Consider the following 6,000-nt stretch of genomic DNA (forward strand, 5'->3'; position numbering starts at 1 on the left):
CTTCGAGAAGGAGAAAAATACAATTCACAACCTTCATAGTCATGAATTAGCACATTTAATTCAACGTGCACTTGCAAAGTGCAAAAGAGCAAAAATTAAGAACTTTGAAACAAATTTCTAACCTGTTAATGCTTGGTTTGACGGGGAATGCAAAAAGGCAAGGAGAATGTGGAAAGAGTCAAACAAGGATAACATAAAGCTCAAAGCTTACAAGCAGTTATTAAGCAAGAAAAAGGCCAATTTCATAGTTTCAAGGAGGGAAGAACTAATCTTCCTTGGGAAAAATAATCCCACATTATTTTGAAAGGAGCTCCAACCGAAAAAGATACAAATTGAATATAATATTACAACTTCTAAATGGTTTGACTATGCAAGACAACTCTATGAGCAGGTTCCCAAGGTTGACCCTCCCCCCTTGGTCAACACTAATACTGAACTCTTCACGGTACAAGAGGTAGAGATGGATATCAAGAAGTTGGGTGTTGGAAAAGCAAAAGACTTAGCTAAACTCCAAGCAGAATATCTAAAGTGGGGCTCAAATATTCTTGCACCCCACGTTACAAAAATCTTCAACAACATCATACAGCAAGGGCTCCCCACAGATTGGAAAACTAGTCCAGCAATACCTCTTTTTAAGAGTGGTGACGTCAATAGTCCCTCCAATTATAGGACCATCATGATAAACCCTTTGTTTGCAAAGCTATTTGGAAGCATGCTAGAAAACAAAATTAGCAAGTGGGTAGAAGAAAGAGATAAGCGTGCTAAAGGGCAAGCAGATTTTAGACCTAAACGTTCCACAATTGACCATTGTATAACTTTAAGGCACGTCATTGAAAAATTTTGGGAGAAAAAGGAAGAAGTCTTTTGTTGCTTTGTTGATTTCAGAAAAGCGCTTGACTCGGTCCTAGGGATAAGCTTTGGCCCAGAATGGAGGAACTTGGGGTTCCTAAACATTTGAGAGCAGTGGTAGTTTGTATGAAGAGGTGAAAGTCAAAATTAGAACTTCAACAAGCATTTCTGAAAGTTTTAGAAGCGATATTGGGGTCAAGCAAGGTTGCCCACTATCTCCTACCCTTTTTGGTTTATATATCGACAAGCTTGAGGAGTGGTTAAATTCACAAGGGGGTGATGGTATCTATTTGGGCAAGTTTGTTATAAGGCTTCTTTTGTATGCAGATGACCTTATTCTGATTACTAAATCGGCTCTTGGTTTGCAAGAGCACTTACTATCCCTTGAGAATTTTTGTAGAAGTGTGGGGATGCAAGTCAATATCAGCAAAACAAAAGTAGTGGTCTTCTCTAAGAAAAGGAAACCTAACCAACATAAGTTCTACTTTGAAGGCAACATTCTAGAAGAAATTGATGATTACAAATACCTCGGAATTGATTTCAACAAAAATCTAAGCTGGAATGGTTGTAGGCAGAAAAGAATTTTGGGGGGTTGGAAAGAATTTTATGCTTTTCAAAATACGTGTAGAGAGGTAGAGTTATGGGACTGGAAAACCACTAAAACTCTTTTTGGGCTTCTAGTGATTCTCTATGGTTGCGAACTATGGGCCAACAGTATATCCGACATGCAGTGGAGACAAATTGAGAAAATTCAGAAGCGTTTGATTACAAACAAATTTAAGATTAAAAGTGCAGTTCCTTATGATATCTTGTTAAGTGAAACAGGAACTGCTCCTATTGAAGCAATTGCTATGGTGCGAGTCATAAGGTATTTGAAAAAAATTGAGCAAATGGAAGAGGGTAGATGGCCTAAGGTTGTCTTTAATGATAGATTGTGCAAGAGCAGAAAAACTTGGATGCAACAAAATAACAAATGGTTTAGTAAATGAGGTATTTGCTTATACACATGTCCCATAAACAGCGAAGACATAAAAGTCTTTGTTATGGAAAAGTTCCACAAATGTACTTGGATATGGAGCTAGGAAGAAAGAAAAATACTTTATTGAAGTGTTTAATCCCACTCATAGTCATCAACCAAAAGCATACATAGAGGCCAATATCTCTTGGAGAGCCAAAATTCTCATTGCTTAGTTAAGGACTAATTCGCATCATCTCCGTTGTGAAACAGGGCGCTAGAAAAGGCCAAAGGAAGTGTGGGAGGAAAGAGTATGAATTTTTTGTTCATCCGGAAAAGTGGAAACAGAAAAACATTTCATTTTAGAATGTGAGGCCTTCAAAGACAACAGGGAAACTTATGCAGATCTGTTAGCATCTAGCTCTTGGGATAATCTATTTAGCAAGGGGTTTGTCGAGATGCTAGGAGCATTTATTTTGAAGTTTCATAGAAAAAGGACCGAATACATCAAGTAGATGAAGAAGCAATATGTCCCATATGTTATCTTTAGCCTGGTGGACGTTAAAATAATTTCTTTCTTTCTTTCTTTCTATATCCTAAGAGATTCTTTCTTTTGAAAGAGAGAATCTAAATATATGTATGCATATATTGAATTATTTTTATTATTAATATTTTTTAAATGTTAAAGAATTACAAATCTCTCTCAAATCTTGAATTAGAAAGCACCTATTAATGGAATAAGAATTATTTCCCTCTTTTTGTCTATATATGTTTGATGTTAATATCTTTTACTAAACATACATATTAGGAATGAAATAAGTTACACAACACCTATTAGTGGAATAAGAATTCCTTCACTCCTTTTGTTTGATGTTAAAATCTTTTAATCAACATATATATTAAGAATGTGATAAGTTGCATGTCTTCTTGACAATGGAAAGTGAGAAAAATAAAAAAAAATACTTTATTTTCTCTATAGAAAGTATAAAGTTGATATAAAATTATATTATTTAATGTAGGCATTGAAATATTTTAGTTAGAATTAATTGTAATATTTTTTGTTATAAATATATTTTTATTTAAAAATTAATCTCCATTGTAGACCGTCTAGCCTCTCGATGCAAAAATAAGGATTGTCATAGTTAAAATAAATCATTTCTTTTAAAAAGAATTGTTAAATTGTGTTTTAAATCATATTCAGTAAAAATCAAACAATTAATGTTAGTTATTATTAATATGAAATTTAAATTCCACAAAATGTTTTTTCAAAATAAAAAATAAAAAAATATTTTTAAGTAAAATATTTTTTTTTAAAGGTAAAGTCAATTTGGTAAATTAATTTTAGTTATGCTAATTATGTTCTAAATGGCATTTAGTAAAAATAAGATGGATAATGTTGGTTATTATTATATAATATGAAATTTATATTCCACAATATATTTTTATCAAAAATAAATAAAAAATATTATTTTTAAGTTTTTTTTTTTGTTTTTTTGGTTTTTTTTTTTTTTTTGAATTAAGACTAAATCTATTAAGCAAAAATATTGTACAAGAGGATACATCCCAAAGATGCAAGATACCGGCAACCGGAAATGATAGAACTATCAACCTCGGTTCCAGAAAAGGAGTTAAGCAAGCAAGGAGCTACAACAAGTCACTAGAAGCTGAAAGAAGCATTGAATACTACCCTGAGAGGGTAGAGGCTTCAACACGAAGCTTTTTCCCTTTTCGTTTTTTGACTTCAACCCAACCATTTTGTGGTGGATGAGCGATTACAACTTGAAGATTGGGGTCCTCCACCGGGGATCCCTCCTTGGGGGGGGCCTCCTTTTCTGAATCCGAGGAGGAGGACAAATGGACATGTTTCTGAGCAATGGCCGAGTCAGAGGAAGGCGCCAGATCATCGGTGGAGGGGGCCGCAAAATGAGGGGCCTGATTCAATTCTTCATCGCTGTCTTCATCTTCAGAGCTGGAGGAATCAGGATCCACAACTGGAGGAGGAGAGCAGGGAGTCCATCGTTTGGACTTGGGCTTGGAGGCATTGGCCTTGTTCTTTTTTGCCGGGCGAGATGGGCATGTATTCTGCAAATGCCCAGATTGGTGGCAATGGCGGCACCTAAAAGCAGTATTCTCGTAGTCCAGTGTCTGGGTCCAGACAAAGTCGTTTATCTTGAGATTGATTTGTTCTGGAAGACCTTTGCTCAGGTCTAACTCCATGCATATTCTTGCATATGAGTAGAGACCTTTGGCTTCCCGCCATAAATCTCCATAGAGGAAGTTGCCCAAGGTGTCTCCTATAGCTTTGAAGACACGAGTACTCCATAGGTGGGCAGGTAAGTTTGGAAGCTGAATCCATACCGGAGTCTTGGTAATGACTGCAGTAGCTGGATCGAAATCTGGGAACCAAGGTGTCAAGAATAGTCCTGCGTTTCCCATGAACCAAGGGCCCTCTGCTAAGGCCTTTTCATAATGCTTACTGTTATCAAATAGAACAATGAAATAGCCTTTCGAACAAAAAAAAAATCTTACAATGATGAGTCCAGTTTGCATGGATCCATGCATAGAGATCCTGAGAACGCGGCCACAATCTATGAAATCTGCAAATGATGGCTCTTTCTGCAAATTCTTGAAGATGGGAAGCCAGATCTTCATGTATGAGTTCAACAGAGGGAACTTCTTCGATCTTGTCAACCAAGAAGACCTTGGATTTAGGGGCTTCCGGAGGTTTGGGGTTCTCAGAGTGAACTGCATCTTTGTATGAGAAAGGCCGAGTAGAGGATGATTGTCCTGCTGCACCTCCTCTCAAACGAAGGGTCGCCACCACCAAGCTGTTCCTGGAAATGCTGTAAGCAGAGAGAGGAAGAGGGTCTTCAAGTTGTTTACCTTGAGAGAGAAGTCGCAGAAGGCTTGATGGAATCCCCAATCTGCGCTCTAGATTCAGTTTGAGTTCCTGCACCAGATCTGAAGGGCTAACCCATTGCATGATGGTTCTGCCTGAAGGCTGAGAAATTTGAATATGAAAGGAGTCAGATACAGGCCTTGACCCCATGCCAGGGCTTTTTGAGCTTCCTAGAGCAGTTTTGCCATGGCTTTTTCCCTTCTGGGGGAGCAGATCTGCATGATCTTGGCCGATCTGTTTGATGAGAGCCCGATCTGATTGATCAGCAACGGATCTGGGGATTTTATATCTTCTTAAGCCTGAAGTGAACGTGCCGTCTCCTTGCCTTGTTCTCCCAAGATCTGAGATAGCAGATCCGTGAAGAGGGTTGCGAGTCCATCGTTGACGGCAGTGCGAACCCCAATTCTCTGTGGTTGTATGATCTTCATCTGGTTGGGGCAGCAAAATAACTTGGGATTTCCAGACTCCAGGCTGCACTGCCCAAATTTTACATGCAGACCCTTCTCTTCGATTTGAGACTGCGATTCGGAAAAGTACCGAGCTAAGATGAGTACAGATCTCTGGATCTGGCCATAGCATGAGCTGTTCTGCCTGCTGGATGACCAGATCTGGCCATTCGTTGTCAGATCTGAGGCTAAGACTGCATTTCGGAGAACAGGTGTTTGCCCCAGATCCATACAGAGACCATGCGAATGATGAGCTCATGTGCTCTGGTTCGTGGCAAAAGCGCACAATTATCTGACTGGCCGAGACCCTAATGGCAAGTGCAGATCTTCTGTGAAGGCAAGAGGGCCTCGAATTGTACTTGATGCAGCTGCCCTGAATGCTGGACGGCGTTGCGTGAAGGATGGCTGCAATAACCTGAGCGGCCGTGGGTGGAGATCGAAGCCCCAGTTCGATTCCAAGCTCAGCAGCTGCGGCCTGATAGTTCGACTCTTTGCCCGGACTGCTGCCGCAGAAGACGACGTGGACACTCTTGGATCTGGACGCCCGTTGATCGAACCCTGACCCCGTCGTCGCTGCTCCTATCTCTAGAAAGCAGCCGCCAAGTAACAAACCATGGAGACCTGTGCAGAGTTCTGTCGCCCCCGCCATAGCTCGACCGCTAAATTTTAAGAAGATTTTTAAGTTTATGTTAATTTGGTAAATCAATTCTAATAATTTATTATAAAATTAGTAAATTAAAGTTTTTTTAGTTGTTGATTTAATTAGGATTAGATTTCATATTTTGATGGCCATTATTATTATTATTTTTTCATTGAGATTTTTTTTTTCAAGTTTCAATATACATATTTTT

The sequence above is a fragment of the Pinus tabuliformis genome, chromosome J, assembly GCF_031772625.1.
Source record: "Pinus tabuliformis cultivar Carrire ecotype Pingquan chromosome J, CPIR1, whole genome shotgun sequence".
Classification (NCBI taxonomy): Eukaryota; Viridiplantae; Streptophyta; class Pinopsida; order Pinales; family Pinaceae; genus Pinus; species Pinus tabuliformis.